At 35.2% G+C, this 21,933-nt stretch overlaps 1 pseudogene; it reads left to right on the plus strand.

Moving 5' to 3' along the window:
- Positions 1-3,583: 3,583 nt before the first annotated feature.
- LOC131926128 (ornithine decarboxylase-like) overlaps positions 3,584-21,933 on the plus strand; it is a 36,376-nt pseudogene continuing 18,026 nt past the window's right edge.

Genomic DNA, 21,933 nt, shown 5'->3' on the forward strand with positions numbered 1-21,933 from the left:
CAGTGACGAAGGACCTAGGTTGACCTAGGTGGGCCAGAAAAAAATAAAATCTAGTAATGGAGCCTAACAAAGTAACCATAGTAGATTTGTGGTAATATTTTATTTGTGCTGAAATGTGGTGATATTTTATTTGTGCTTTAATAAAGCTTGCCTGGAGATTAGGGGGAAAAGGCCAGCCATTTTAAGTAAACAAAAAGTCAGGCAGCAAACCCCTTTAATCTGATCACTTATCAGTCAGTGTCTCTGTGTGTTCAAGGCCATACTAGGGCACAGAGCCAAGTGTGGTGACATATACCTTTAATCTCAGTACCAACCATAGAGACCTGGAGTTCTGTGCAGACAGACAGGGACAAGGAAGTGAGGTAGCTGGGCTAAGAGCCAGTGAGAGGGCAGAAAAGCAAGGCATATAAAAGCATGTGTAAGACAGGAAGTAGCTCGTATTTTGGAAGCTGCAGAGTTGGTGAGGTAAGGTTGGCTGGTGGCTTTTACTCTTTCCCTGATCTTGCTAAGGCTTTCACACCTATGTTTGGTTCCATGTCTTTTATTTTAATAAGATCATTTAGAAATTCATCTACATAGGTTCTTTTTTAAGGTCTATGACATTGCTAGCCCTATTTCCAATACCAATCATGATTTCCTACTTGTTTGGTGGGCCTTAAGTCTAAATCATATCTCTTAGTTGCCACTGTCATGTGAGTGCCATCTAAGACATTTATTCATTGATCTACCTTGCTGGTAATTGTCATGGTTCATAGGTAGTACAGTTGGGTATGGCTATTTAATTTATTTTCTCCCTTGGCAGCTTACATAGTATTTTCTAGAACCATCGAAGGTAGACTGCAGGAAAGAGGCCTTCAGGTAAGAGCCAGGTGATTCATCCACATTCTCTTTCTCAAGTGTGTGGTACTATTTCTATCTATCTGTATATATTGACATATATTTCTATATACATATATGAGAGACAGCTATTGATGTATATTGATATTCTACACATAGTTATATGTATTGTATATTTTATGGAAACCTAAAATATACAGATTTTCTATTTCTTTGTGTGTTTTTGTTTTTGTTTTTGTTTGTATGTTTATTTGCTTTTTTCATTCCTCCAATACAGGACTTTCTTCTTAGTTTTATTTGTTTCCTTGGATTTAGGGGAAGAAATAGAAAAAAAAATTAATCTCACTTGAATTCCTTCCACGTAAATGAGGAAAATTGAGGCAAGATTCAAAAGGACCTTAAATGAGTATAGTATTGAGTATGTGATGTAGGAATAGTGTCTGCAATAAAACTTTATTATAAAGATTTATTTTTCTGTAAATATTCTGTAATTTATTTGAAGTTGATTGGTAGTGTGTAAAGAATCAGGAAGTAATTTTATAAAAGTGATGTGGGTTTGCTACAAAAGATAAAGGGCTGTGTGCCCAAACTTAAGTGATTTTCTTTTCACTACCTCTGGCTAAAACACATACTTCTATAATTACATAGATGAAAGTCTTTCTTTGGCAAATTTCAGAGCAATTTTTCTTGGTTATAGAAAATGAAGATTTACTGTCAACCTTCAAAGGAGCTGCAATGATCTATGCCATTGTATGCTACTGTATTTTACAAGGCTCTCTTCACCAAATTGTCTACTACTATTATTCTGACAGATTTCCAAAGAAACCGTAGTATTTTTATAATAAAAAAGAAATTTTATCCCACAAAATCAAATAGTAGGCATGTGGCTTGTATATTTATGGAAATTATGAGTATTGCCAGTCATTAATTCAAATGTCAAAGGTTGAAGAAAATATACTTGATTTGTTGTTTTAGTATTTAGTATTTAGTATTTTAGTATTTAGTATTTAGTTTAAAATTACTGTTTAAATTACTTTGGAAGTGGTAAGAATCACTCACTAAAAAAGAGAGTCAGAAAACAATGGAACATTCTTTTCTTAAAAGCAAACAAACAAAAGACAATAAAGCCTGGTTCCCTGTAGGTAGCTTCAAGCCACAGCCTACCTAATAATTATAATAATGTAACTGAAATGTAAAATCTTGCTAAGCCACTTCATTTCTTATCTTTGGTTTCTGTTTTAACACCGTTTTGACATTTAGTCACATCTTAACATCTTGATACAGAAACATTGATTAAAAGTTCTTGATTAATTGGTAATGTTTGAAAAAATATATTTATCACTTTAGAGTTTGTTCTGATTCTCTGGTACTGGGAATTGAACCTAGAGCTGGGCATACTAAGCAACTACTCAATCCATGAGCTACGACCCCAGATCAAGATACATATTTACTAATATTTAGAAACATAAAACACATTAGAAGCAACCAAAGTACAAAGCAATCATGCCATAGGGTGAAAAATCACTCAACTGTTTTTACTTGGCATAGACATCAGGCAATGAACTGAAAATTGCAAGGGCCAAGCACCAGTAATCTATAAATTGAATTTTCCAGTTAAAGGAGATTTAAATCCCAAATTAGGTAGGACTTACAGAAACAGATGCTGCTTGTTTTGTGCTTCATAGCAGCTTCTGGGCCTCCAGAGATGAACTGAGTAATATAATTGAGATGCCCACACCCCAGGGCAGGGCTGGATGGTTTTGACATATGCTGTGACTATTCTCATATTCAAATAAAACTCGTATGTAGAAGATCACCTCACTGCCTTGATCAACCCTTTTTAGAATTCATGAGATAAGTTCAATGTTAAGTAGGCTGTCATTTACATGACTAAAGTTAACTATTTAAATATTATTTGATCAACCTTTACTACAAGTGGGTATTTGGATGAAAATGAAAATACCACACATACAATAATGAAAAAAGCAACACTGTTCTAAGATTATACTTACTGGGTTGAGCAATCTCTCAGTTTGCAGAGTGGTCATCTTCCATGCATAAATCCCTGGATTGGCACCTTGGCACCACGTAAAACAGGGTCTTGTGATGTGGCATACATGTATAAGCACAGGACTCTGCTAGTGGAGGCAGGCAACCAGATATTCAAAGTTTTCCTTAACCATGTAGCAGATACATGGTTGGCTAGAAAAGTCAATACATGAGTGAATGGATGACTAAATAAATAAATAAATAAATAATATATATATATATATATATATATATATATGTTTAAGAAGAATATACTAAGTAAAAATAATTTTCCTATTTAGGGAAGACATATAAGAGAAAAACATTATTTCTAAAATGGATTTACCTTAAATATGAGAGATACTAAAGAAACACAATCAGGCCAGCACCTGAATTTGTTCTTTAAAGACTGGTTAATAGTAAATTCAAATTTAGAGTAGTGTCCTCTCATCTACTGGAAGTATTTTCTTTCCAGAATACTCATATTATTAGAACAGATGACTAACAATTAATGTAGACATGTGAAAATTTCTGTAGATGTGCTGTGGGATATTCTCTATGTTGTGAATGTATTGTTATCATTGATTGATAAATAAAACACTGACTGGCCAGTAGCCAGGCAGGAAGTATAGGCGGGACTAACAGAGAGGAGAATTGGGGGAGTAGGAAGGTGGAGTGGGAGAGATACTGCCAGCCGCTGCCATGAGAAGATGTTAAGATGCCGGTAAGTCACAAGCAACGTGGCAACCTACAGATTAATTGAAATGGGTTAATTTAAGATTTTAGATCTAGATAGCAAGAAGGCCATGCCATTAGGCCAAACAGTTTAAATAATATAAGAGTCTGTGTGTTTATTTGAGTCTGAGTGGCTGCTGGCTTAGGCGGGATTGAAGATAGATCTGGTTACTATTTTTTTTTTTTTTTTAAATAGAGCTTGTAGGCCACATCAGTCTATATATGTTGCAGCACAGTCAACTGTTTTTCTCTGTAAATAGTCTGCAAACTATTTATTCATGTTTGATCAAAAATCCATGTAATGAAATACAAAGATTTTTTTTATTCTTTCCTTTGGAAACATTTCTAAAAACAGTTAAAATTAGATCTTCTAATTTGGAATAAATTCAGAATGATCAGAGCAGTTTTCTGGGCTTAATGATGACTGCTTCAGGAGACACATAGTACAAATTCAAACCCTTAAGGAAACGGTTAAATGGGATTGTAAAAAACTCATAAGCACATGCCAATATACATATAATATCGTTTATGTAAAACTGAATAAGATTTTAAGGTGTGAAAAACAAAAATTACATTTTAAGGTGTTCAACAGTAGTGTTTTAATTTTGATTGAAGTGGAATTTGTGCATTATGTAACTCTTTACTCCAAATGGCATATTTTCTTTTTGAGGGACTAAAAAGTAAACACAATACATAAGATACCTAAAAGAAATGAGAGTTCAAATGCTCTAGAAGCTTTCAAAACTCACAAGTTTTACAAATTGCTTCCTTATCATTATATAATCAGTAAGATTTTCTGAGAACAGTGGCCTGATTAGTGATATGCACAGCTGCCTGAAAGTTATCCTGGGACCTCCAAAGATGCACCTTTCCTTAAGTAATGACCCAATCACACCAGAGATGTAGCTGCCTTTTAGGCATCGAAACTCCTTTAACTTCCCATCTATAACCATGTAAGTAATCACAATAAGTCAAGGTATTGACTGTTAGGCTTGATGGAATCATTTCTTTGATATTCTAGAGTGCCCTATTTGGGGTGCCTAAATGTCTGTCCACAGAACCACATGAAAGCCATACAACTTACATAACAAAATCAACATTCTGAAGTACAAATCCAGTTACCTTATTTACAATGTTGTACAATTACTCCCTCTATCAAGTTTAAAGACATTTTCTTCACTTCAAAAGAATGTACTATATTCAGTTATAAGTCATATATATACTAATGTTCCAAATGTGTCAGACACCAAGACACCAGAATGTAGCTTAAGTTTTTCTGCCTGGCCACAGTCAGGACAAATCTCTATCACCTGCCAGTCCCACAGCCTCAGACCCAACCAAGTAAACACAGAGACTTATATTGGTTACAAACTGTATGGCTGTGGCAGGCTTCTTGCTAACTGTTCTTTCAGCTTAAATTAATCCATTTTCATTAATCTATACCTTGCCACATGGCTCGTGGCTTACCAGCATCTTCACATGCTGTTTCTCATCATGGCGGCTGGCAGTGTCTCTCTGACTCAGCCTTCCACTTCCCAGCTTTATTCTCCTTGTCCCGCCTACACTTCCTGCCTAGCCAATGGCCAATCAGTGTTTTATTTATTGACTAATTAGCAACACATTTGCCATACAGAAAATCCCACAGCACCAGAAATTAGCATCAATGTATGAAAAATAATGAGAAGAAAACTTAATTTTTTAAAAAATATCATTTGATGAGTTATTCCTTTTGTATATTTTTTAATGCATGCATATGTTATACATAATGAGAATATTGTCCTTTTGGCTTTACTATTTAAAGGCAACATATATAGTGATGAATCAAATCTAACTCGATCAATCAAAGCAGGATGATTCACACTTTGTGATTTCATTGTCCAAGTAGAACACATTCTTAGGAAGTTCTAACCAACAGCTTCCCAAAGGGCAAGTAGATCTTAGGGGATGCAGAATATGAGCCACTAGTATATAAGAAGAAACATTATATATCTTGTTTCTCAAACATCCAAACTTTACATTTTGGAATTGTTTTTAAAACATTTATTGTATGGTAGTATTTGTGTGTAATTTTAAAACAAACCGCTTTTGGGAGAATATTATTAAATAATTTTGGGGCCATCAGATTTCCTGAATATATTCTGTTGCTTCCTTAAATTTGTCTTGTACATGTTCTATGTGGCTTTGTGTTTAAAGTCTATTGCTAACAGTCTTCTGCACAAACAGCTATAAGCTGATGAGTCTTCATATATGACTAGAGTCTGTGTTGGTTTCTCCATCACCAGTCATCTTGCCTCTCTTAGCCTTCAGGCTTTTTGTCAGATGATCTTTGTCATGGTAGTACAACTGTGTGGCATCTTCAGTGGTGATAAAATGTTGAATAATTTTACTTTTCTATGACTGATAAATGCAGGTGTGCTCTGTTCCTGGATTAATAAAATTAATATTCAATGGAATTATGGTTGGTAAGAGCTATTTAGACTTGTCTTTCTCAAAGGCACAGCTAGGAGAATATAATTATTTTATCTCTGCAGTTGTTGTGTAGGCTGCTTATCTAACCATCTTCCATGTAAATCATAGTTTATCACACATTTAATAGACCTTAGAATGTAAGAAAATTACTTTTCTATTGTTGATAAGGGGCCTTGGCATGTTGCCCAAAGTGTTTCATATTCTAGGCCCAGCATAATTTTGACTGACTGTACACTAAAACAAGGATTTCTTGTAGGGCTAGCTGTAAATACCTTTAATGTTTAGAAAATTCCCATTTTAGTGTTTCAGTGCATCTCTCAGAAATTTCTCTGAATTTTCTGTGTGCTACTTCCTTTTTGACCATGCAGTTCCACACTCCCAGAATCATTTAATGGCTTGTTCATCCCTAGGAGTGATCTGTTTGCACCATCAGTGTGTGCAGTGTGAAGACATAGCACATTTCTGGACACATATGGAGAGTCACTGAGCTGAAAAATTCCTTGTTCTCCCTCCTGTGATTTAGGATTTGAGCAGAGAACTGGTATTTTCTTCTACTTCGTCATTTTCTAAGTACACACACACACACATACACACACACACACACACACACACACACACACACAAACAGACACAATTAGGAGGATCTAATTGGATATAATATGAATTAAAATTATCTTTTCTGTGCATGACTGCTAAGGATCATGCACTCCGTCAGACATTGGCTATATGCTAACATTTTTTCTTTCAGTGTCTGTTTTGACAGCCTTCCATTTTTATCAACAACATAGTTCCAAGTAAATGCTATAAAGAACACAGAACAAATGTGATTACTGTTTCTTTTAGCTTTATTAATGGCTAAACTGCATTGTGTGGTAAGCAAAAAAGAAAGGCAATAATTTCCAGGGGAAAATTGCTTCTTTTCTGTGTTTTTGCAGGCACAGGATTCACTAGGAAATATAATAAATAAGTAGAAGCATAAAGTAGCATGATCTAGAGAGGTTTTCTATTTCATGGAGCCCAAGTGAGAAAACCAGTGTGCTCAGAAGTTGTGAAATGATGGCACAAATGTTGCTGTCTTGATGCCCTGTGGTCAGTTTGGTGAGATGAAAGTGAAGCTATTCAAATGACATTGAGTACAATGGGAATCCTTAATATGCCTCTTCAAAATAAAACGAGTCACTGAAATGAGGAAAATAGTGTGGGAAAACTTTCAGATTTTCTACTTTCAAGAAGAGATGATTAAGTCTTACAGAGAAAAAGTCACCCTAACCCCTTCCTTACTTGAGAGATCACAGTAAAACTTTGAAAACAGCCGCAGACTTCTCTTGAAACTTGATACAGTGGGAAGTATATTAGCAAGTTTGGCTGGTTGTTTTTACCTCCCATTTGCTTGATTTTCCCAACTTGCTGCCTATCACTGTATTCTCATTTCTCTAAGAATTTGTCTGTAAAAGTTCCTAAAACACTAATTTCAAGTCTAGGAGCTTGAATTAAAAGTGACCTCTTTGAGGACAATTCATTCTGTGGTTATCATGAAATACGCTGGCTAAGAAGCTTCAGTTTGTTTTATATTTGTCAACCAGGTTCTTGTAAATAGGATTCATTTCCAATTAAAAAACATATAGTTAACTTTTTTCATGAAATAAAAAAACAATCTGTTTACTTCATTAGCCAAGTCTACTGTATCAGTTTAATTCAACCAAATCACTTCCTTCCTTCTCTGATTGTTTGATTTTTTTCCCCCTTTGCCATCTAGAGTGTGAGTTACCAACCTTTACCTATGAATACCACATTGGATCATTCACATTGTTCTGCCATTTCTTCTGTAAGTGAACCTTGTTGCATCCCAACTCATCCCAGAATCTTTAATGACTGAGAGTATCAACTGTAGCTCAATGCTATGTATACTCCAAATGTCTCACCTGAAAAAAAAATACAAAACTGGATTAGTTTTCACAATCATTTATTACCATGAGCCATAGAGACAGGGAAATCTGTGGGAACTGTGGTATCCTGGAACAAAAGATGTTGAGGAAACACAAGGGAATCTGAAGAGTTTCCATAGTGTAATTACGTAAGTGAACATGAAAAAAATGAGGTCAAGTCTAAAACTGCAAAAAGAACAGCATTGATACTGCCATGCTTTGAATTTTGCTGTGGGTTTGAGTAGTCAGGCTGTCTTCTCTGGAGTATTTAATTTTAGGCAGTGGGTCATTGTGTGGTTCTCCTTTATTAATATATATTTTAAATTTTAATTTTTGAACAAATGAAGGGATTTAGGAGGAACAAAGATGGATTACTTATACCTTAGTGACTATTTTAATATTGCTGATAATAGAATGCCTTATTGTACTTTCAGTTACCTATTTTTTTTGGGGGGGGGTTTTTCGAGACAGGGTTTCTCTGTGTAGCTTTGTGCCTTTTCCTGGAACTCACTTGGTAGCCCAGGCTGGCCTCGAACTCACAGAGATCTGCCTGGCTCTGCCTCCCGAGTGCTGGGATTAAAGGCGTGCGCCACCACTGCCCGGCTCAGTTACCTATATTTTATGTTACGTTAGAATGATAGTATTTAATATATTATTGGAAATTTATTTTTATATATTACATATTTACATTTTGTGTTAATTGGTAGTAATTAGAATTTGCAAAAGTATCTATTGGTCTTTTGTTTTCTGTGGAAGACTTAACTTCATTATTTCAAAACTGCATCAAAGTAACATAATACTTCTTTACATGGTTATTTTCAAAGCTATACATTATCAAGAATTTGCTAAAAGCTAAATATGTAATGCAAAACAGAAACTACAACAATGCTTTTAGTTCTGCTTCCCTGAAACTTGGAATCAGTAGAAAATTCCTAGACTATTCCAGCAGTCATTAATCCAAGAAGTAATATTCCTATCACATTAAGAGGAAGTGCAAAGCTGAGGTTTAGCCCCACAGGCCAGCATGCTCTGGGTTTGCCTGCTACATGCAGTGTCCAGGGTTCAGTCATCTGTAATGAAAAGAAAAACCTTTCCTGACAAGGCATGCCCTAACTTTGATGTTGCAGTACACAGTTGTCATTTGACCAGTTTATGTTTCAGAATTACAATACAGACATTGCAAAATGTGTTTACAGAAGTAAGAATTTTATCAAAAAATCTAAAAGAAAAGGAAGGAACGCATGGTAAACCTTGCGTTCTGTATTAGAAGGTCATCTGCATACAACTGAATAAATCTATTTATAAACAGTCATTTAACAGTGACTTGTGGTTAAACGTGATAAAATGGATTTTGAAGTGACAATTTTATCCCACATATATAATTTTTTTTTTGCTTGTTCATGAGAAGTTTTCCATTAGGAATTTAGTGGAAGAAAATATACTTCTATCATTTTGATTTTTTGTTACTATTTCTAAAGAATGTTCTTTGAATCAAAATCACTTCTTACATTTCTATATTTCAAACGTTCTTCTTTACATTCAAGGTGAGAAATGACTTGTAACTCCCCAGGCCCTGCCTACAGGAGCTAAGTAGGATCTTACTGTAAGTTGAGTGGAGTTCCACCCTAACTCATGGATTGTGAAGAATGAACTGCTGTGGTGTTTAATTGACTGTACAAGGATTGTGGTTTGTTGTATCCAGAGGCTATTGAATGCAACTTACAATGCTTAATACAAATCTTTATTCTTTCAGTAAAATAAATAAATAACATAATAGAAATATTGCAAAAACAGTTTCAAGTCTAAATCAAACTAAAAATTTACAATGAGACTTGTGATGCTTGAGGTTCTTGTTAAGTAAATTGTTAAGCAAAGAAATTGTTTCATAATAAAAAGAGTTTTAAAGATTATGCTATCATAATATACATAATCACTGACCCACAGGTATGTTAGAAATTCATGAGCTAATATTTACCATGTTATTTGAATATGTGATTCCAAGACTTTGAGAAGTGTGTCTATTTGTTTCAGTTCCTTATGAGTTTGAATTGACTTTATGCCAATTTTAAAGCCCAAAACAGCAACAAAATACTATAAAACATTACTGTTCCATTTAACGATGTTTGCAGAAGTCAATTGATTTTCAGTCTTAGTTCTTTGTTTTTGTTAACTGTTTATTCTTTTATACAGAACTACAAAGCATACAGAGCAAAGATAATTATGGGCTGCTGATGACAAAGATTTCCATGCTCAATCTCATTTCCAAAATAAAGCAAGGATTATGAAATTTCTAAAAAAAAATGTTCTCATAAAAGGAGCATCAGTTACAATCACTTAACTCCTATTTCTGTTTACATATTGAGAGCAGCTTTGTGTTCTCAGGCAATATTTTTACACAATACCAATTTGAAACTTTATGTGAGCAAATACTTTGCTTGACAGTCATAAGATGCATGTGAATCTTGTATTAGAACAGGAATTTATTGATAAAGTATTTGGTCTAAGATTATTTCCATACATTCTAGGAATATTAAGTTTGTCGAAGTATTTGACAATTTGTTATGATATCATGTGTCAATTTAAGACCATATTTGTAGGAAAATTATATTTTTTGAATTATGCTTTAATTTTAATGGTAAATTACAGATATTTATTAAACTATATATCTTTTATTAAAACGAGAGCCTTTTGAATAAAAATCATTATAAATTGAGGAACTTTTGTGCAGCATACACCAAAATCATCCTGGATGAAGTTCATGATGAAAGAGACTTAAATGACCTACCAATTCAATATTTCTTAATAAAAGTATTGAGTAATAGTTAACAACATCCATTTACTTATTTACAATGAGTGTGTGTGTGTGTGTGTGTGTGTGTATGTGTGTGTATGTGTGTGTGGGGGGGAATTCACCTACCACAATATACATGTGGAGGTCCGAGGACAACTTACTGGAGTCAGTTCTCTCCTTGTTCCTTGTGTGTGCCAGAGAATAAAATCACCTTTTCAGATGTGGCTACAAGTGCTTTGTGGTCTGAGATTAACATAAAGTTTTGTTCTATTGCATATCATAGACAGTTGTAAATACGCCCTCAAGGGATGGATTAGTGACTAAGAGGGCTTGGGGAGCAATCATGAGGAGTTGCGTTTGAATTTCAGTACCCACAAAACAAGCAAAATGCCCTAAAATATTTATAATTCAAGCTATAACACCAGTTCTGAGGGATCCAGAGACTTCTGGTTTATGTTTGCTCACAAGCATATATAAACATCTGTAAACACATGTGTATATACTTACATAAATACATACATACATGATAAATAAAATCTTTAGATTATGTACTGAAAATCCGAATTAGAAAGACAATATAAGAAAATCATATAACCAGCAAATTGCAAAATTTTTGAGTTGAAAAATAAATAGATTTGTATGGTTTCTTCTACAAACATGACATTACTTAATCGAAGTTTCAAAAACAATTGTTGTTTTCAATAAATTAATTTTTGGCCTTATTTTGGTTTTGATAGGTGGATATGCAAATTCATAGACATTTATAGAATACAATACTCTTGGGATAACATTGAAATTCTTATAGGTTTGTTTGCTCTCCAAATCCATTTTCCTTTTTCTTTTCAAATAACTAATATGTAGGAGAACTTATCTCTTTTCCAAAAGAGCAAGCCTGTTACGTTGTGGTTCTCTTTGTATGTAAGTGATGCACTTACTGTCTTCCCATAGAAAAGAACCACTCAACCTGAAAAAAATTACTATTTTGATTCCTTCTTGGCCCCTAAAAGGTGGGGTTATTTCTCTAATTTTTCTCAAAAGTCCTTTATACTTCTATTATTACACAAATACAGTGCATTTTGAATAATATTTTATTGTTATTAAAATACTATGCTTTGTGAGAAAGATCCATCTCTTTTCGTTTTTCATTTTGGTGGCCTGTCAGAGAATGGCACATTAAAAATAGAAAAAAAATATGTATTGAGTCAACAAATTATGGGATGATATTTACCAAAACAACTATTTGGTAAAATAAATGTTCTATAATGGCTTAAAATATATGCATGACTTTGCATACATAACATTTATTTCAATACACTTAGTGGGAGAGTAAATATTACCTCTGTAGCTAAATTGACCCCATTTGTCGCTGTCCCTGGTGTCTTTTTTCTTATTTTACAGACAGACCTATAAAATTGTAATCTCTGAGCAAGTCAATTATAGACAAGTCTCATGGAACAGCACTCACAGTCTCTTTAAGGAGAGTCATTCCTGGGCTTTGTTCTTATTCCAGCAGAGCGTGACACTGTTCCTAAGGAAAGCTCCATTCTGTTAACTTACATGTCCTTACATTTGCCTCATTAAAACTGTGTGTATCAGATTAAGAGCCAATCAATGCTGCTTCATTACAATGCAGGGGCAAAGGATAATAACAAAACTTATGATTGCATTTCATCAATAAGATTGAAAATTTTATCATTGTTTTGCCAATGTTTAGGTCACCCTGATACTTGAGGTTTTGGTGTCTTTTGATTAGAACTATGACACATGCCAAGAAAAAAATGGAATACATGACACTCCTTCATTAGAAGCAACCTGGATAAACAATTTTCAGAAGTATAATCAATTGTTACTATGTCCACAGATAATGTCCGTGGAGTTCTGCATAATTATATCTTCAGAGAAAAATCTAATGGAGCAAATGCAGTCTTGAGGTAGGTCAAGGCAGGAATATAGTTTGAGAGATTCTAAGTACACTCTCATATTTTTGAGCTTGCTTCAATATAAGAAATGAATGAAATATGTTTTCATAATTATATAAAGGTGACTGAGAACTGAGGAACAGGCTATTTCCAGTGGTTTTGGATCTAGAAACAGAAGCAAATTTATGGTACATTCTGGAATCTCAGTTAGCTAATAGTGTCTAAATTGTGGTTTGAAAGATAAGAGATAATATGGAAGTCAAGGTCATTTTGTGTTCACAGGATTAAGAAAACAGCTCATGTTAAGTGGATCCTAGTGAAGTCCAGTCACAACTGAATTAGGGACTAGGAAAACAGGTCCAGTGGAAGAGATGGTTGTCTCTGTAGGTTTCCCCATCATGATCTTTTTGCCCCTTGCTCATAGAATTCCTCTTCTCCCTTTGACTGGACTCCTGGAGGTCAGCCTGGTGCTTGGCTGTGGATCTCTGCATCTGCTTCCATCAGTTACTGGAAAAAGGCTCTATGATGATAGTTAAGGTATTCACCAATCTGATTACTGGGGTAAGTCATCTCAAGCACCCTCTCCACTATTGCTAGTAGTCTAAGCTGGGATCATCCTTGGGGATTCCTGGGAACTTCCCTAGCATCTGGTTTCTCCCTATCCTATTGATATCTCCCTCTATCATGGTATTTCTTTCATTGCCCTCCCACTCCATCTCTGTTCCAGGTTGACCATCGCATTCCCTTATGTTCTCATCACCCATCCCCTACCCTCCAATGCCCACCCCTCATCCCAAGTTTACTCATGGAGATCTTATCTATAACCAAAGCAAGCTAGGGAGAACTCATGAATTTTAGATCAACAGCTGTGGAGCCTGCATGGGACTGGACTAGGCCCTCTGCATAGTAACACTGTTGTGTAGCATGATCTGCTTAAGGGGCCCCCTGGCAGTAGGATCAGAATCCATCCCTGGGGCATGAGCAGGCCTTTTGCAACATACTTCTATGATGGGACACCTAGCACAGCCTCGAGGCAGGGGGAGGGGCTTGGACCTGCCTCTACTAAATGTACCTCTCCATGGGAGGCCTTATCTTCTTGTAGGAGGGAATAGGAAATGGGTTGGGAGGGGAGGTTGGAGGGGCAGGAAGAGAGGGAAGAGGGGGATCTTTGATATATAAAATGAATATTTTTTAATAAAATAAAATTTAAAAAAAAGAAAAAAAAAGATGAGTAGTTCAGCTGGCAACAGAGGACAGCAGAACCTAGCCATCCTTTCCAACATCTATTTTGTCCTGGGGTTCTTGGAGAAGAAACAAACAAAGGGAGGAAGAGGCATGCTTTTGCAGTACATTTTACATTAAGGTAAATGCAAATTCATTAAGGTTTGTGTAAATTACATTACAGGAACAAGTAATGAGATTTTCACTTTGGCCTTTTGATGTCATCATTGTATTTGCACCTTTATGAATACGCCTAAATTCATTAGAGTGATCTGCTAAGGCAAGTCGAAAACATCAAACTTACGCTACTGTTGGAAGCCCAGAGTTTAGAAAAGGTGCATGTAGAGTCAGGTAGAAGGAAGAAGCTAACCCTCATTAAACAATTACAGAGAAACTGACTTTTGGCAGATCCCAACAAATCCTGGTTACCACTTTGAACTTCTTTCTGTTTCATGCCTCAGTGAAACAGACTTGATTTCTCTACATGTCCTAAATATGTAAATATGGGACAAGGATAATAATTTTAACGTCCTTGAAGGGAGTTTAGGATGATTACCAGGAAAAAAATGTATCTATCACAAAAAGTATAAATTTTGCCAGTTATTGTAATTTTAATTTTTCACAGGTAATATATGGATATAAAAATACCTTCTATCTATGAAATGGTTTACAAAAAAATATTCATATGATATTTAAAAACCACATTGTCCATTGAGAAGGAAGCCTAAATATTGACTACAGAGAAGTAAGGCTCAGCAGGTTAGATAGGAAGGATCAATGCTGTGACGTACTGCCCAGCAAGGGAATTATAAATATTGTACTTAACATTTAAAGACTGCTAAAAACCTAGATTTTTAATATCACCACCCAAAGAAATGTCATGTGAGGTAAGGGGATTGATTCTTACATATCATTGCTCATTTTGGAATGATTACATATATGTAGAAAATGTCACACTGCATCTGATAATTACAATATTCTCGATTTAAGATAGAATGCCCTGCAACATTTTGATGATGCTGAGAAGCCCTTACCATGCACATCCCAGAAGGCAAGGCTGACTCTGTCTGTGCTGCCCTCACATTAGGATTATGTTCACTGATTACCTCACAGCCATCTGCTACCCCATGGCTTAAATCACAGGCTCCTTAAAAGCCTGTGGCATGGAACTGACATCCTCAGCTTGTACTGTTTCTCTAAAAGGCCATGTGAGAGTGAGTTAACAGGGAATTGGGCTTATTCTACTATTTCTTTTGAGGGCCAGACATGGTAAACTTGAAGATTCATCCTTTCTTTCTTTATTATATTTCTTGATTTATTGATGCAGAATCAGATAAATACATGTGATACAAAAGGTTTTATGTATAATATGCATGTGTATATATATATATATGTATGTATGTATATATATATATTTATTTTCATATTTGGGAATGTTCATACATGTATACAGGTGTATGTGTGTCTATGTGTGTGTATATGGAGGCGAATGCATACACACACACACATACACACACACACACACACACACACACACACACACACACATATACTTACAGGCCTAGAAAATAATTTTTTGGTGCCTGAAGTCTTTTTGCTGTGGAATGATTATTTTTCTTAAATACTACTGCTTCCGTATCACTTGAAAGACAACAGGCATTTGTCATGTACTGGCTTTAGCAAATATTTATATATTCTATTTTAGATCTGATTATTCCCAAATTGAAATAAAAAATTATTTCATGAAGATATATGCAAAATACACTGCAAAATAATCCTACAGAAGAAAACAAATACCTGTCTGTAAGACACCTCTCCCTAAATTGGTGTTGTGAAATTCAGTGAGACATTTGGAGCCTCTGCTTTGGTTAATCTTTAAGAAAATTTCTAAATGTTATTTGTTTTGAAATAAATATATTGACCCCAATGTAACAGAGTAACACAGGAATATATTTGTAAATGATTAAATTTGACTTTATGGAAATAGCTTCATTGATATAGGTCATAGGTTTTCTATTGCCTTGAGAAAACACCATGACCAAAACACATGTTGGTGATGAAAGTGTTTATTTGTTTTACACTTCCATATTCTTGTTTATCATCAAAGGAAGTTGGGGACAGGAACGCTAACAGGACAAGGACCTGGAGGCAAGAGCTAATGCGTTCTGGCTTGCTTCTCCTGGCTTGCTCAGCCTGCTTTCTTATAAAATCCAGGACCAGCAGCCAGGATGGCAACACCCACAATAGACTGGGCCCTTCCCCTCAATCACTAATTTAGAAAATACCTTACAACTGTATCCTATGAAGGCATCTTCTTAGTTGAGTTTCCCTCTTTCCAGATAACTCTAGTTCATGTGTCAAGTTGACATAATGCTAGCCAGTATAGTATAATTCAGATTTGATGTTATATATCAGATATTTGTTCCAATTTTAAAAATGTACTTACTTTATTGTATGTTATAAATGTCTGTCTGCAGGAGCACCACATACATGTAGTGCTGGCCAAGACCAGAAGAGTTAATTCTTTGAATCCTCTAGAACTGGCATTACTCGGGATTGTTAGTTGCTTGTGGGTGATGGGAACTAATCTCAGGTCTTTTATGACGTAGTCAATTCTCTGAACCACCAAGTCACCACTTCAGTCCCATTTTTCATGTATATTAAAAACGTTAGCAATGATTTAAAGATAAATTTTCTAATTTATGACATACATTTGTATGATACTTTTTTCCTTTTATTGAAAACGTATTTTTTTCAAACAATATATTCAGATTATATTTTCTCCTTCCATTACTCTTCCCAGTGCCTCCTCTTATCTCCTCCCATCTGGATCCTCATTTTTTCTGTCTATCGTTAGAAAACAGATAGGCATCTAAAAATAATAATAGAAAAAGATACAAATTTAGTCTAGCACGAAATCTAGCATTCTAGAAAATATGAAATAACTAATCACATTTTATCTTTTCACAGACCTGTGAAATACCAAAGAGCTTCATGATCTTCCCCTCCCCTCCCCTCCCCCCTCTCCTCTCCTCTCCTTTCCTCTCTGTTCTTTTCTCTTGTCTTCCCTTCTGTTCTCCTTCCTTTCTGCTCTGTCACTTCTTCTCGTTCATTTAGTTGTTTCATAAAAAAACTCATGAACATTAGATATTGAAAACACATACATGCATTATTTTCTCCACATTTTAATTTTACTAAATATCTAAATTTTTAATATATATGAAATACATTAACTTTAGATACTTCTTAATTTTTTACAGTTATTTGCCACTGTTGCTCCAGGCCATCACTGTAGGTAAAAGGTTTTTTTGACTGGGTACATAACCAGATTTTTCTTTCCTTAACTTACAGAGTACCTTACTGCACCTCAGAGTCTAGAAAGAAGGGGTTAGGGCCCCATGTAGGCACCAGTTCTACTTCTCCATTTTCAGTGAGTTGTGTGGGTGTTTTCCTCAAAATGGGGTCCCTCTGTCAGTTTGCAGACAACAACCCTTTGTCCTAGCAGCAGCCTAGGTTGTTTGGTGATTTCCATTGGACACCCCTTGGCCAAAAACCCAACTGAATACAACCCAGTCCTGCCACTGGAAGTCTTAATTGCCTACAAGAGATGGCCAGTTGGACTCATCCCCCATTACTAGGAGTCCTCATTAGGATCACCTTCATAGATGCCAGGAAGTTTCCATTGCACTAAGTTTCCACGCCACCTCCCAAATGACATCCAATTTTAGTCTTCTCTCCCTAAAATCTCCCCTTCTACCTCACCTCTCCCTGCCAAGGAGATCCATGCATAACCCTAGACTCCTCTTTACCTCTGGGACTACAGGTTGTAGACTGGTTATTATTTACTTAAGGGCTAGTATGCTCTTATGAGTGTATATACCATTTATTTTCTCTGAGTTTTGGTTAACTTACTCAGAATAATTTTTTTCTAGTTCCATCCATTTGCCTGCAAATTTCATGATGTCATTTGTTTTAAACAGCTAAATGATACCCCATTGTGTAAATGTACCGCATTTTCTTTATGCATTATTCTGTTGAGGGACATCTAGATTGTTTAAAGTTTATGGCTATTATGGATAAAGTCAAAATGATCATGGTTGAACACATGTCCTTCAGTAGGATGGAGCCTCCTTTGGGTATATGCCAAGAATAGTATAGTTGGATATTGAGGTAGATTGATTCTCAACATTCTGAGGAACTGACAAGTTGACTTATAAAGTGGCTGTCCAAGTTTCAACTCCCAACAGCAATGGAGGAGTTCCCCTTGCTCCGCATTCTCTCCAGCATGAGCTGTCATTTGTGTTATTGTTACTGTCAGGAGTTAGCCATTCTGAGAGGTGTAAGATGGAATATCAATGTAGTTTTGATTTGAATTTTACTGATGGCTAAGGACGTTGAACATTTTTTTTAGTGTTTCTCAGTCATTTGATATTCCTCTATTGAGAATTCACTGTTTAGATTTGTACCCTATCTCTTAATTGGACTATTTAGTTTTTTTTGATATCTAGTTTGAGTTCTTTATATATTTTGGATATTAGTCCCCTATCAAATGTGGAGTTGTTAAAAATATTTTCATATTCTGTGGGCTGTCTTTGTCTGATTGAAAGTAATGATTATAGAACCTTTTCAGTTTTTTGAGGTCTCATTTATTAATCGTTGATCTTAATTCCTGCATTATCAGTGTTTGGTTCAGAAAGGCATCTCCTGTGCCAAAACATTCAAAGCTATTCTCCACTTTCTCTTCTACCAGGTTCAGTGTATCTCGTTTTATGTTGAGGTCTTTGATCTACTTGGACTTGAGTTTTGTGAAGGGTGCTAAATATGGGTCTATTTGTACTCTTCTACATGCAGACATGTAGTTTGACTAGCACTATTTGTTGAAGATGCCATCTTTTCTTCCAGTGTATTTTTCTGGATTCTATACCAAAAATCATGTGTACATAGGTGTGCAGATTTATGTCTAGATATTCATTTTGTTTCCATTGATCAATATGCCCATTTTATGCCAATATCGTGACTTTTATTACTATAGCTCTGTAGTACAACTTCACATCAGGGATAATGACACATTCAGCAGTTCTTTTATTATTCAGTATTATTTTAGATAGCCTGTGGGTTTTTTCCATATGATTTGAGAATTATACTTTCAAGGTCTGTAAGAATTGCACTGAGATATTAATGAGGATTGCATTGAATCTTTAGATTGCTTTTACAGGATTCCAGTTTTACTGTGTTAATCCTATTGATCCTAATATCCTCTTCAATTTCTTATTTCAAAGCTTGAAGTTTTAGCATACATTTTTTTCATTTGATTGGTTTGAGTTAATCCAAGATATTTTATAGTGTTTGAGACTATTGTGAAAGCTACTGTTTCCTTGATTTCTTTCTCAGTCTGTTTGTCATTTCACTATGGGAAGTCTACTGATTTTTTTTTCAGTTAGTCATGTGTCCAGCCATTCTTCTGAAAGTGTTCATCATCTGTAGGAGTCCCCTGGTGAATTTTTTATGGACACTTATGTATGTATCGTATCATTTTTAAGGAACAATCCTTATGCTTTTTTCTTTTCAGTTTGGAACCACTTGATCTCTTTCAGTTGCCTTATTGTTCTAGCTAAAATTCCAAGTAGAGGATTGAATAGATATGAAGAGTGTGGACAACCTTGTCTTGTTCCTGATTGTAGTAGAATTGCTTTGAATTTCTATCCATTTAACTTGATGTTGGCTATAGGCTTGTTGTAAATTTTCTCTATTATGTTTAAGTATGTCCCTTGTGTACCCCAAACCCTCCAGGGCTTTTATTATGAAGAAGTGTTGGATTTTGTCAAAGGCTGGTCTGCATCTAATGAGATTATCATGTGGGGTGTTTTTTTTTTCCTTTCAGTTTGCTCATATTGTGGTTTACATTGGCTGATTTTCATATATTGAACCATCCCTGCATGTCTGGGATGAATCATACTTGATCACTGTGGATAACATTTTTGATGTGTTCTTTGATTCCATTTGCAAACATTTTATTGAGTATTTTTGCATTTATGTTTATAAGGGAAACTGGTCTGTAATTCTCTTTCTTTTTTTCATCTTTCTGTGGATTAGGTATCAGGGTAATTGTGGCCCCATAAATTGAATTGTGCTGTGTTCTTTCTGTTTCTATTTTGTGGAAAAATTTGAGGAGTATTGGTGTTAACTCTTCTTTGAAAGTTTAGTAGAATTCTGTGCTAAAATCACATGTACCTTGGCTGATTTTTGTTGAGAGAATTTTAATGACTGTTTCTGTTTCACTGGGGGTTGTAAATTGCTTATCTGATCTTGATTTAACTTTGGTAAATGGCATCTATCAAGAAAATTATCTATATATATTGGTCGAAGTATTAAGGCAACTCTACATAGTTAAAAGGGAGGTTTATTTTGTGGGGTAACTTACAAGTAAAGGGATAGGTTAGAGGGTCCAGGAAAGATGTGATGCAGTCCAGAGGTGTTCTCTGGAGAACTCTGCTCGGTCTACCTCCAGCGTCCCGGATCCAGGAACCAAGAGAGCCAGCACATCAGGATCTTAGGTCTTAAGAGCTCCTGTCTCAGCCCCGTCTCATAGGTGTAACAGTTACTGGAAGCCTCAATGGGAGTAGTACTTTCAGGTCAAAGGTGGAACAGCTACCCACTGCATATATCATTTACATTTTCCAATTTGGTGAGTACAAGTTTTAAAAGTATGTTCTTATGTACTCCCTCAGTGGGAGTAGTACTTCCAGGTCAAAGCTGGAACAGCTACCCACTGCATATATCATTTACATTTTCCAATTTGGTGGAGTACAAGTTTTAAAAGTATGTTCTTATGTTTCTGTGGATTTCCTCAGTGTCTTTTGTCATGTCCCACTTTTTGTTTCTGATTTTGTTAATTTCCATTTTCTCTTTCTGCCTTTTAGTTAGTTTGGAAAAGAGTTTGTCTATCTTGTGGATTTTCTCAAAGAACTAACTCTAACTCTTTGTTTCATTGACTCTTGTATTGTTCTCCTTTTTTCCATTTTATTGATTTCAGCTCTCAATTTAACCATTTCTTGGTATCTACTCCTCTTGGGTGTGATTATTCTTTTTTGTTCCATAGCTTTCAGGATTGATGTTAAGTTGCTAATATAAGATCTCTCATTTTTAATATTAATTTTTTATGCAGGCACTTAGTTCTGTGAGCTTTCCCCTTAGTACTGTTTTCTTGGTGGCCCATAAGTTTGAGTATGCTGTATTTTAATTTTCACTGAATTAAAGAAATTCCTTAATTTCTTTCTTTATTCTTATCTTGACCTAATAGTCATTCAGTAGAGAGTTGTCCAATTTCCTTGAGTTTGTAAGTTTTCTATTTTAGTTGATATCTAGCTTTAATCTGTGGTGGTCTGATAGAATGTAGGGAGTTATTTAAATGTTCTTGTATCTCTTGAGACTTGCTTTGTGTCTGAGTATGTGGTAAATTTTGGAGAAAGTTCAATTAGGTGCTGAAAAGAACATATAATCTTTTGTGTTTGTGTGAAACGTTCTGTAAATGTCTTTTAGAAACTTTTGGCTTGTAGCCTCAGTTAGCTCCAGTATTTCTCGATTTAGTTTATGTCTGGATGACCTGCCTATTGCTGAGAGAGGGATATTGAAGTCTCTCACTATCAGTGTATGGGGAAATATGTGATTTAAGCTGTAGAATTTTTTTTTTAACAAACTTGGATGACTTTTTGGAGGGGGGCATAGATATTAAGAATTGAAATGTCTTGTTGGCTGAGTTTTCCTTTTATGTGTATAGTGTGCTTCCCTATCTCTTTTGATAGCTTTTGTTTGTAGTCTAGGTTGTTAGATAATAAAATGGTTATATTAGCTTGTTTATTATATCCATTTGCTTGGAACATCTTTTCCAAACCCTTTACCATGAAGTAATATCTATCCTTAATCGTGTGTAATTCTTGGATCCAGCAGAAGGATGGGTCCTGTTTTCACATCATTCTGTAATTCTGTGTCAATTTGTTGTGGAACTGAG

Source organism: Peromyscus eremicus, chromosome 16_21 (genome assembly GCF_949786415.1).
Source record: "Peromyscus eremicus chromosome 16_21, PerEre_H2_v1, whole genome shotgun sequence".
Lineage (NCBI taxonomy): Eukaryota > Metazoa > Chordata > Mammalia > Rodentia > Cricetidae > Peromyscus > Peromyscus eremicus.